At 37.6% G+C, this 13,622-nt stretch overlaps 1 pseudogene; it reads left to right on the forward strand.

Moving 5' to 3' along the window:
* Positions 1-1,583: 1,583 nt before the first annotated feature.
* On the forward strand, positions 1,584-2,505 carry LOC149243256 (uncharacterized; annotated as a pseudogene).
* The last annotated feature ends 11,117 nt before the right edge of the window (positions 2,506-13,622 follow it).

Raw genomic sequence — 13,622 nt, forward strand, 5'->3', positions numbered from 1 at the left:
ACAGTGGATTCATGTTAGTGATAACTTTCTCTCGAGATTGGTGCAGAGAAGAGGAAAATACACAATAAACTTTTAGTCCTAAACATTTTTCACATACAAACCTATTGAGATGTGGCTTACCTCACATCTTGCCTCTTGGCTTTCACTCATTAGAATGACCCAATCATGGTATATGAGCACCACACTTGTTAAATATGGAATCATGCAAACTCTAACTAGACATTCCCTTTTCCCATAAAACTCACACTTGAAAAACTCGCACTCGACTTGGACTCAACTTGCATTTCTTAATTCAACTCAGCTCCTCACTTCATGCATTGCATGCATATAAGAGTAATTTACTATTTATAACAACCCACTCTTCTTTAGGTTGGCTTTCAAATGGATTAGTTGGATCTCAAGAATTTGTAGCTGATGATCAAGGTTATGATGTTTTTCTGGGAATTATTGAGGTTTAGTTTCCAAAGAACATGTAGAAAATCATACATCTTCTCAACAATACTAGAGGTATTCAATCAATGAAGATGGAATACATGACATCCTTGTAATGATTCAAAAAATCCATTAGATAAATGTGTCTGAGCTTTTACATTTGATAGTCGATACCCAATCTTCTGATGAAACATGCAATCTTCCTTATTCAACTTGTGTTGCTTCTAATAGTCTTGGGGGGAGCTATCACGTTGATGTATAGTGACTAGGTTCCTAAAACACCTTCCATAATGAATTTCAAGAGTGGCCCTTTTATTACTTGTAATATTTCATGAGGATGTTGCCACATTCTTCAAATTATTTGAGTATTTTCTTCCTACTTTTGCTCCAGTGTTAGCTCCCTTAATATGTAGCCTATATCTACATACCGATTTGTTTTTGGTGGTTTTTCCACAAATAAGCTGGAGATTTTCAAAATTATCTTGCAATAAAAGGACTCATATAGACTTTGATTAGCTATTTTCGTGGAGAGGATAGCTCAAATTGGGTGGGTGTGATAGGTATGCCACACTATAATATGAATGGCATGCCAAGGGTCTCCTATCAGTTTGCATTACACTGAGCAGAGATGCATGCAAATAAATTTCTTATGTATGATTTTGGGAGTTTGTTTGCCATTGTGGAAACCTATGGTATGCCTTTCCCATTATACATTGCGGTAAACTACAATGTCATTTGATATTCCAGTTGTTGTAGTTTTTGGCCAAAAGGATAGACTCATACCTCATCCCATGGTGTTGAAACACTACCAGATGATTAAAGAAGCTGAAATCCAAGTCTCATATGAAGAATTTCATTATGCTCACATTAACTTCACTTCTTCTCACAAGGAGATTCTCACATATGCTATGTCATGATGACTACTTGGGTCAACATCTCTATGTAACTTCTGATACCTAGCCATATGCACCAATAAAAACTAGTTACTCAATTTGTGATGTTATAAGGTGTCCTCCCTCAATACATTGTGACCTCCCTCAATGCATTTATACCTCCCGTAGTGCATCATATGTCCATTTCTAAGTCCATTTATCCTCCATGCACTATAACACAACTTGTTGTTTAACACTACTCAATTTCATTTTGCCATGATGCATGAGGTGAATATCATTATACAAACAAAAACGTTTCAAATTCTACAACATGTACAAAGATCACCACTTTCATTTGGGCTACAGGTTTCAATAAGACCAAGAGCATGGGCCTTATCGATCAATCATGGATATTCATCGTCATTAGTTGAGGGGCCCAACTTTTCTTCTATTACTGCAAAGAATGCTTCAACACAAAAGGCTCCACTGAAGTGCCCACAAAATATTCCCTGAGCTTAAGTTGATTGTGGATTCCCAGAATATTCTTGCATCTCATAGACATGGGAAAGCTCAATTATTTAACCTCACCCATGTCCATTGGATCCCAGAATCTTCCAGGAATCCACAATCGACATAAATATATCCTAACCTACTTTACCTTACCAGAGGGATCAATTTATAGACTGAAAGATAGGTAAACACTACTACATAGACTGGATCATGTGTGAGAACGCCAAAAATGATCCTAGAGAACTTTTGAGGCTACCAGAATACTATTTAACCGACCATTTAGAAGAGATGTCCTGATTGAAAATCGATAATAAGCTTGAAAATTCCAATAATATGTACTCAACTCTATTGTACAAATATTCAAAGGTAGAAGATAGTATTAGTGATACTGAGTCAACCAATGAGGATATTGCTGGTTCATAAGAGTCCCACCAGATAATTAATCCAAGTAAACAAGCCATTTAGAAGCTTGAAGTTAGATCACAAGAAAGAATGCCAAGACTCAAGTGTATTGGTTGCTATAGGATGTCGACGTTGTGTAATGTGTTATATGCTCCTAAAGTGTGTCCATAAATTCCCAAAATGTGGTACTATGGTTATGCATTTCAATGAGTCTTCCTACAAGAATAAAGGGGTCCATGAATCAAATGTTGGTTCAAAATTTTCAACTTTGTTTCTATCAAATTTATGATATGGGAAATACTTTTATTGAAGTCCCTTCCAAAATAGTAAAAGCATGTATCAAAACCTAGCCCTTATGTTATGCATAAATCCATCTTGAGAATTCTATACATAGTATGAAATGGCTTTCTCATAAGAAGTAGGAGGAGTTTGTTGTTGTATCCCAAACAACAAAATAATCAACCTATCTGGCACATCTAGGTGTTCTAGTTAAAAAATAATTGCAATCAAACATTGAACACAACAGGATCTGGAAATGAAACCTTTATTTATATTAATAACTGAAGATAATCGTACACGCCCATACAATAAATTTCAAGCCCCTGCAATGGCATGCGTGGTTGCTTATCAAAAGAGAAGACAAATGCATTGAAGCACAATCATCATGGACCCTAGATAGATCCACCAGACAAAATAACACCCACGAGGTTTTCATCCCTGGGATCAAACTAAAACTTGCCATGCCAAGTTCTTAAGGAAAACACAACAAGATAGATAAACGTGAGTGATCTCAATGCCTAGCTCCTATCCCCTTTTATAGGCTTGATGGACTCTCTAGAAATTTAATTTTATTATTTTCCCTCGAAAAATGAAGGAGAATACCATGGACAAATACCATGGGAAAATCCACAGTAAATACCATGGGTGGATTCTATCCATTCTGACCATATCAAGAAAAGGGAATATTACAAATTCTCCTGCCCAAATATTGCTTGCCCTCAAGCAATCCAATTCTATCCACAATAGAAGCATTTGTACATTGATACAAGGATCCCATACAAACGAGTGTTCTATCTCATGCTTCCATGCTAAATGATCCTGAATGGATCCTTTGATACTTGTATCCCATACAACCCTCCAGCCAACCCTACCCTCAATAGATCGAATTGGATCCCAATGCCACTTAATTCCTGGGGCCTGTGGGTTATAATACCACCTCAACCCTTCATCACCACCTGTGCCTAAGGTACCCTGCGGTGATGTGTCCTTGGCTAAGAGTATCCTCCTAAGAATCATCCCATCAATAGAGTACTAACTCCTAATATATCTCCAATCCATTTCGTGGGAAAAAGGAATACTTGTACATGGAATAAATCTACTATGCTAATGTTGCTCGATGCCCCACTCATGTTGCTCCACCAAGTCACTCAACACGATCCATTTGGAGAACTCTGCCATTCTCTCCCCAATGTATAAAGGTGGGTTGGTAGTGCTTCAACTCTTATCTATGTACTCCTATAGAGGTTTTCTCTGGAACTCCCAACTGTATTCTTCTGGTTGCTTTATGAGGGACTTGAGATGTTCCTCTACACTAGATAGTTTGGTTGTTGACTTGACACATACCCTTATGATTTCCTCAATTGTTTTGTTCTCCTATAAGGTAGTGTCTTTGGCTGTCCTAACTCTCTACTTTAACATCATCAGATCTATCTTGAAATTTGTGATCTTTCCCTTAAAGTCTGCTACTGATGTTTCTGGTGCCATGTTGAATATGTTTGTACTTGTATGCACCGAATGCCCTACGACCACCACTTCAACTTAATCCTTTGCTTGGCTCTCTGGGAATGGTTAATCCTACACATTATGTATGTCATGCTCCCCTTCATGTTCATGTTGTTTTACCATTACTAACTCCTCATTTAATTCTCCTTGAATGTCTTGTTCGTGGCCTTCTCAACCAATTGGGATGATTTAATGTCCATCCTCTCTAGTTGTCAAACATGGATGCACCGATGGACTCTTATTTACACTTGATTGCTCATACTCTTCATGGATGGACCCAATTCTACAAGAGTCTACCACATCATTAGGAAGAATTACCTCCTTCCTTTCCCCATGTATTTTGTCAAGTTAACTGATTATCACTAGCTTGTCCTGCAATTCTCTCAGAATAACATTATGTTGTTTCTCACCATCTGTACTTGACTGCTCGGATCCTTCAGATGAATCCTCATGGTCTGAAGGAATCTCTTTTTGTTTTTTCCTTGTTTCCTCCTTCCTTTCACCTGTACATGAATGGTTAAGTGCCCAAGATCCCTTGTAGATAAAGCATAGTCCTCTCCTTCTTAGTTAATTTTTGCTACAAGTTTTATTTTATTTGTTCTCACTTCCTCCTTCAATCCTCTTTAGCTCCTTCCTAGTCAGCACTCTTCTGAGAAAATTTATGTTTTGCCTACCAAGTTTTCAACAAGATCATAGGTAGATGGTGATACAATTAGTTCCTTTCTCCAAACGATCAACAATTTGGATCTTAGTATCTTTCAGATGTCGACATCTGCTTCTTAAAACAATGACATAATATTTTGCATGCTTATTTTGACACATTTTGGATGAGCTAATGCAATTCTAGCGTAAAAGTTCTCGAACACCTGAAATATTAAGTCCTCACATTCTAGATTCAACATGAATGTGCCAAATATTAGCTTTATCATGAGTTCCAAAATTATGTGTTGCTTCTAAAAAGAAGGAATCATGATGTTCAACCCTTGAAGGGCTTCTACTATCAACTGTGATATCTCTCACATGATATCATTATTGTAAGGCAGTAAAGGTGATGTTAAAGCTATGATCTTGCTGAGATAAGAGGCAAATGTGAGTCTGACTTCTTCACAAGGATGCTCCCAGAGTTTGGGTTTTGTTAATGCAAGCATGGATGGTTTGAGAGCCCAACTGAGTTTCTTCCATTCTAGTTGCCCCACATTGGATAGACATGTCTCTAATTCCTTCAATTTAAGAAGGCCATCTCTTGAGTTCATAAACTGCAACTCGAATCCAAGTGCAAAGAGCCAATTCCCCACTTCTTCTTCCCATTGTAGGTCTCTCAGTTGCTTGCGTTGAAGGATAACATGAAATTATTTTGAGAAAGGTCCACTATTCCATTTATCTAAAGGACTTGGTACAAACTATTTTTTCCATCTCTTAATGTCTTCTAAGGTCCTCTTAAAATCCATCTTATCATTCTTCACCTTTTCTTATTTTTTTATTTTTATCAAACCCACTATTTATATATTCAGCCCTTATATCTCTCAACTCTTTCTCTCTTTCCTTCATTTTTTTAAATCCACTCAATGTATCTCACTCCTTTTACCAATTACAAAGAATTTGAATCATGATTATATCTCCCAATACAAAATAAGTACCTGAACTCCTAATAAATATTCCCTAATTATGTGTTTTCCCAATCGCAGTACGTAATCCCATAATTCCCATAGAGGAGGGTTATTGGTTGTAGCCATTTTGTGATGTCATCATAAGAGGAGATTTTAATTATTAAAGGTTCCATACAAATCAGACTTTGACAATAAACATTTTTAATGCATGCTTACCTGGACCTCAACGCTCCGATGCTTCATGGTCATAAATCAAAGACCTTCAAGCCTCCGAAACATAAGGAAATATGAACTGATTATGTGTGTTTAGTCAAGTGGCTCAGCCCTTGTGAAAAATGATGGCTTGATCATTGTGCACACTTGCTTGATCATTATTCCCACAACACACGGTTGGTAATTTGACCCTGCTTGTTCGATCTGCCCATGGCGCACCTGACCGACGACTCCCCAATCTTGCTACCAAATATTCTATGGGCCCTTGCCACACTGATAGAATCACTCATTTCTTGGTGATGGCTCCTTCGTGATAATTTCTGATGGAATCTTGACGACAACTCGACCCAGTATGGTATATTGTTTCTGTGCCTTTCCAATGTGTTCATAATTACACACACAACTTACCTGGCATTTTTCTCATTGGTTGGTGGTCTCTAGCCCTTATGATCAACGTTAGCCCACTTGTCATGTTCATCACATGTGATTGGTAGGCTAGTTTACAACCCCAAGCAAGGGCGTATAGGAGCACTAAAGGTTTTGATGAGTCACAATTTACGCCAGTCAACCAGCGAACTCGACGTCTTGATGAAGGTAAGACAACTCAAGTAGTGGTTTGCATCGTGTGGCCTGTGGTTCACAACTAGATTTACCTACGAAGGTTGCAATCCATGAAACAACAGTTGTGGATCTTTGATTCGAGCATCAATATTATGCCCTGACACAACACTAGATGCTCCTTGGGTTTGGTAGTACTAGAAAAATAAAGAGGGCTAAGCAGAGAGATTTCGAACAACAGAAATCTCACTTGATATTTTTATTGATCATCACAAGTACAAATATATAAAACACAAATTATTGACTTTGACACAACCAAATCACCATTACAACTCACACATTGGAAACAATGACTTCTAGACTCACTCCTCCTAACTCCTAATGACAACTACACATGACATGGAAGCATTACTTCCAACACCCTCACTTAATGTTTACATGGAAAACATATTACAACAACAATATGATATATGTCTAACTGAACACAAATTATTGACTTTGACACAACCAAATCACCATTACAACTCACACATTGGAAACAATGACTTCTAGACTCACTCGTCCTAACTCCTAATGACAACTACACATGACATGGAAGCATTACTTCCAACATCCTCCCTTAATGTTTACATGGAAAACATATTACAACAACAATATGATATATGTTTGACTGGTTTTCATCAGCACTCACATCCACTCTGGAATCTCGCAAACTCCGCTCTTTCACTAGCACATCTTCGAGCTATCACTTGACCTCCATTTAAAACGTAACCGCCTCTGATCAGCGTTGATGAACTTTTCGAGATCAACAATATTGACAACTCGGCTCGGTGGGGCTTCTGTAATAAGAGTCATCAAGTAATGAACCATCCTATGGACCAACCAACATGTGTCAGATATTTGGCTTTCAGCTATCCGTCAATTGATAGTATGGAGGTCTGGATACTGAATGTGCTCAAGAGTTAATCAAACAACTTTACCTTACAAGAGTTGGTGTTTTGGATACTGGGGCTTCCATTTTAAGAACCACTAACCCTATTTTTAAAAAATACTAACACTAACATCATATCTCACACTCTTATATATATATATATATAGATATACAACATCTTGAATAGAACTCGCCCACAGATTGAAGATTTCCAATCAGAAATACTTGCTCCACAAGACTCATAAAAATAATCTCTCCCCCACATTCCATTCTATTTTGATCCACGCGAAAATGAGTCAAAGATTTCTCATAGATGCATCCAATGCTGCAAAATCGATTTCTTGAACTTCTCTTATCTGGTAAACATTTCCTTTGCATTCACAACCATTATTCGAGGCGCTATATCTATATATATATATATATATATATATATATATATATATATATACATATATATATTGAACAAGGATCTGATACACCCTATTTTCCATATCTAAAATTCAGGACTCCTCAAACTTGTTACTGCAGCAAGGGAAAGGATTTATGTACGACGACATCCAGACCAAAAATAAATAAAAACTTGATCCAAGGAAATAAACAACGCATCCACCTGGCTAGACTTGTGTTCGATTCTGGCAATGATGGCTTCAAAAAGTTGGGAATTTCTGATAATTCCAAAACAACAATGAACAGAGAATAATGCTCTGTTTTTAACACAGGAAACAGAGTTTTTTTTTTTACACACACACAAAAAGACTTTATATTCATTAACAAGACTGTTGTTACAAAAGATTCTGGGCCAAGTTAAATCCAAAGGTGCTGATGAGCCCCTTGTTGCAGTTGATTAGCGAAACAGAGGAAATGTCAGAGAAAACTAAAAAGCTCCAATCATTCCCACCTGAATAAAAACTAGTGCTTATTGTCACGTTTGCTCTGTATTATCGTTTTTGGGCTTTCACAGTAACCACTAGCGTGCTGAGATTGTCAAAATCCCATAGAGGCCACCAGCATAGTACACCTTGAAGTACACGGTTCAATGCTCAGTCAAAACTCTGTCTCTCCTGTAAAATTAACACTGCTGTGTGTTACATTACATCTCTTCGATTTGTTTCTCATAATTGGCTGACAGAAAATTTGTTTTGGTGGTTGGACCCCAAAATTTCAGAGCTGCAAGATCATAAGTTCTTGCCGCCTTTTTTGCTGAATCGTATCCACTCCCTTTTCCAGGTACCGTCCCATAGATGGGCCTCATACCTACAAGTCCATCTATGTCTTCTGCATATTAATTGGAGGTTGTGCTCCCATACACGCATGCTAAAAATGGGTAGGGTGTTGGTAACCCACTGCAGAATCCATTATAACCACACATCCCTCTGTCACCTCAAACAAGAAACTCAATATGTGAGCTTTGATTAATGACTTGATAGGGGTATGGCAATGGTGGATTCATCAATGCAAGGGGTATGGCAGAGGACTGGTGCTGTAGTTGAAGGTAATATTTCAACACTCCCCTTTAATTTCAACTGTTGGGTTATCAGTCATACCCGGACATTTCCTCAAAAACTCAAAACCTTTTTGCTCCAATGGTTTGGTCAAAATATCTGCAACCTACTCTTGAGTTATGCACTATTCTAAAACAATTTCTCCATTGGTTACCAATTCCCTGATGTAATAAAACTTTGTGTCAATGTGCTTCGTTCTCTTATGAAACACAGAATTCTTGGATAATGCAATAGCTGAGCTATTGTCACAAAAAATCACAATTCCTTTTGCTTGCTCTTGGCATGAACTCCTTAACATCCTTCTCATCCAAATTGCTTGACATGTTGCTGCTGTAGCTGCCACATATTTTGCCTCTACTGTAGACAACGCTACAATAGGTTGTTTTGTAGAAGCCCATGAAATGGCTCCTGAACCCATGTGAAAAACATAACTGAATGTGCTTTTCCGATCATCTACACTTCCATCCCAATCACTATCAGTGTATCCAATTAAATCTAAACATTCTGAATCAGTATATAAAATGCCAAACCTTTTAGTACCTTTAACATACCCTAGAATCCTTTTTGCTGCCTTCCAATGTGTTTCTTTTGGCCTCTCCATGAATCTGGAAATTAAACTAACAACATGCATTATATCCAGCCTAGTTGTAGTCAAATACATGACTCTGCCAACTATGCTCTTGTACAAACTAGGATCAAAATCCTTGCTGTTGTCCTCTTTGCTGAGTTTTAATCCCATCACTGTGGGAGTGATCGATGCTTTGCTCTCCAGCATATAAAATCTTTCCAACACTTCATTAACATATTTCGTTTGTGAGATAAAAATCCCATTTCCATTTTATTCTACTTCTATTCATAAGAAGTATCTTAGCAAACCCATGTGAGTCATTTCAAATTCTTCTTTCATGACTATTTTGAAATTTTCAATAAGGTAATCATCATTACCTGTGAAAATAACATCATCAACATATAACACAACAATTAGTATTTTACCATCATTTTCTTTGATGTAGAGGGTGGGTTTTCCCTCACACTTTTCAAATCCATTTTCTAGTAGATAGGAATCTATCCTACTGTACCAGGCTCTTGGTGCTTGCTTCAGCCCATAAAGAGCTTTATTTAATCTGCACACTTTGTGCTCTTGGCCTTTCTTTTCATAGCCTAGAGGTTGTTCAATGTAAACCTCTTCCATTAACACTCCATTTAGGAATGCTGACTTAACATCCATTTGGTAAACTTTCCACTTGTTTTGTGCTGCTATGGACAACACTGCTCTCACAGTTTCCATTCTAGCAACTGGTGTGAAAGTTTCCTCATAGTCTCTCCCATACTGCTGCTTATATCATTTGACAACAAGTCTTTCCTTGTGTCTTTCTATTTTGCCTTCAGTATTACTCTTGGTCTTGTAGACCCATTTAACTCCAATGACTTCCTTTCCTTTTGGTAGTTCAACTAAATCCCATGTCTTGTTTCTTTCTATGGCATTGATCTCCTCATCCATAGCTTCTATCCATTTCCTATCCTTAATTGCTTCTTCGAAATGGACAGGGTCATCAACATAACAATATAAAGCAAACAAAGAGTTCATACCTTCATTTGTTGCCTCTTGTTCATAAATGTCACTTAAATTTCTAAACTTCTTACCTCTTTCATTTGGTGTACAAGTGCTTGAAGAAGCACTTGAATTTCCTCCTCGTGGTGTGGTTGGAGAAGCACTTTCATTTCTCCTCAAGGGTGTCTCTTGCTGCCCTTGTGTTGGTGCTAATGTTTGGGGATGTATTTCAGCCATCTCCTCATCATCTACATCATGAGACACAGATTTTTTAACATTCACTGTTTTCTCTATGCTTCCATCCCAACTTCCTCCTCAATGAACTGAACATCTCTACTCACAATAATCTTCTTGGTGGATGGGTTATACAACCTATAAGCTTTGGATTCCTCACTGTATCCAATGAAAATACATTTATCCCCTTTGTTTTCCAACTTCTTCCTTAGTTGATCTGGAATGTGTGCATAAGTCACACATCCAAAAACTTTCATGTGGGTGACTCCTTCCTTTGTCCCACTCCATGCTTCCTCTGGCACTCTATTCATGACCGCTTTTGTAGGGCATCTATTCAAAATATACACTGCACAGTGTACAACTTCAGCCCAATAATCATTTGGAAAATGCTTTGCCTTTAACATACTCCTCGCCATATCCATGATTGTCCTATTCTTCCTTTCGGCAACTCCATTTTGCTACGGAGTGTACCTAGTGGTAAATTGCTTATGAATTCCATTTTCTCTACAAAAACATAGAAATTCTTTGGAGATATACTCACTTCCTCTATTAGTTCTTAGAACTTTGATATGCAGCCCACTTTGGTTTTCTAAAAGTGCTTTGAAATTGCAAAATCTTTCAAACACTTCACTTTTGTTCTTCAAGAAATAAACCCAAGTTTTTCTAGTAAAATCATCAATAAATGTTAGCATATAGGGGCTGCTTGCAAGCGATGGAGTTTGCATCGGTCCACATAAATCTGAGTGGACAATCTCTAAGGGTGCTTTTGCCCTTATGCTTTTCCTAGATGGAAAACTTTCTCTGTGTTGTTTCCCCAAGATACAACCTTCACAAAGGCTATCTGGTTTCTCTATCAATGGTAATCCTCTTACCATTCCTTTTCTATTCAACAAGTTAAGACCTCCAAAGTTGAGATGTCCAAATCTCAAGTGCCACAACCAATTTTCATCTTTTGGTTCGCTTTGGAAAGCCTCTTGTGTCACTGCTACTATTTCTTCTCCATTTTTTAAATCTGCTTTCATTCTGAGAGGGAACATCTTGTTCCTTGTCATCTTCACTTCAGCAATACATTGTTTACTGGGTGTTTTATCCATGATGGTGCATACATCATCCACAAAGAAAACATTGTACCCCTTTTGAATAAGTTGTCCAATACTTATGAGATTACATTTCATTCCAAGAACATAATAAACATCTGCTATGGTTTTCTTTTCACCTTTCCTTGTTAAGACATTTACTTCTCCTTTTCCCATAAGAGAAACTTTACTATCAGTCCCTAGTGTGACTTGTGACTTCACACTCTGATCTAACATAGAAAACACGGCTATGTTTCTTGTCATATGGTTACTGCAACCGGATTCTAGAAAACATACATCTTCACTTTTTTCCTCAGCCATATCATATGCTAGAACAAATTATCTTGGTTGATATTTTCTCTAGTGAAATTTGCACTAGTTATATTACTCATATCATGCTGCTTCTTCCTACATTCATTTCCATAATGCCCATATTTTTTACAATAGTGACATTGGACATTGGATTTATCATATCTTTGTCCTTGAGCATGATGTTGTCCACTTTGTTGGCTTCTGCCTTGGCTTTGGTTCTGATTTGGATTGTTGCCTCTTCCTTGAGCATCTACTGGACTGTTTCTTCCACCTCTGTTTGGCTTCTGCCTCTTCCTCTCTTGTTTCCTCTGCCTTGACCTCTTCCTCTTCCAAATAACATTTGGTTCTTAAAGGCATGCTCTAGAGATGACTTCTCATTTCTACTCAATCTCTGCTCATGTGTTATCAGTGATGCATGTAGTTCATCAACTGAGAAGTTTGTGAGATCCTTTGTCTCTTCTATGGTGGTGAAAATCACATCGAATCTTGAGGGTAGGATCCTCAATAGTTTCTCCACAATCCTCCTTTCTTCAAGAATCTCTCCATGAGATCTTATCTGTGTGACTAGACCAATCACATGTGTGAAGAATGAGTCAATATTATCTGACTCCTTCATGCAGAGAGTCTCAAAATCTCTCCTCAGCAACTGTAGTTTTGTTTTCTTCACTTTCTCCATGGCTTGATAGGCTATCTTGAGAGTTTTCCATGCTACTTTGGATCTCTTGGCTGTTGTTATCCTTGGAAACACACTCTCATGAACTGCTTGATACAAAAAATAGAGGGATTTAGAATCCTTCTTCTTATTGCTCTTCAACAATTATTTCTTTGCCTGAGTCAAATTATTAAACTCATCTTCATCTGTTGGTTCTTCAAAACCATCCTCAACAAATTCCCATACGTCTTGGGAAGCAAGCAAAGCTCTCATAGTTATTGCCCAAGAGTCATAGTTTTTCCCATTAAATTGTGGGAGCTGAGTATTATAGATACCCATGCTAGTGCTGGCTTCAACCATACTTGCACTCTTAACTATGCTTCAAAATACTTGACTGTGTATTTAAAATAGCTAACTGTATACCTTGGATTCTTTCTTGACTGAGTCTTCACTTTGCTGGAGAAGCTACTGCAACAAGAAATCCTTCCTTCAGCTTCTTTGACACCTTCAAAGAGCCTAGAAAAGCTCTAATACCAAGTTGGGAATTTTTGCTAATTCTAAAACGAAAAAAAACTGAACAGAGAATAATGCTCTGTTTTTAACATAGGAAACATAGTTTTTTTTTTCTTTTTTACACACACACAAAAAGACTTTGTATTCATTAACAAGACTGTTGTTACAAAAGATTCTAGGCCAAGTTAAATCCAAAGGTGCTGATGAGCCCCTTGTTGCAGCTGATTAGCAAAGCAGAGGAAATGTCAGAGAAAACTAAAAAGCTCCAATCGTTCCCAGCTGAATAAAAACCAGTGCTCACTGTCACGTTTGCTCTGTATTATCATTTTTGGGCTTTCACAGTAACCACTAGTGTGCCGAGATTGTCAAAATCCCATAGAGGCCGCCAGCATAGTACACCTTGAAGTACACGGTTCAATTCTCAGTCAAAACTCTGTCTCTCCTATAAAATTAACACTGCTATGTGTTACATTA

The sequence above is a fragment of the Pinus tabuliformis genome, chromosome 8 (genome assembly GCF_031772625.1).
Source record: "Pinus tabuliformis cultivar Carrire ecotype Pingquan chromosome 8, CPIR1, whole genome shotgun sequence".
Classification (NCBI taxonomy): domain Eukaryota; kingdom Viridiplantae; phylum Streptophyta; class Pinopsida; order Pinales; family Pinaceae; genus Pinus; species Pinus tabuliformis.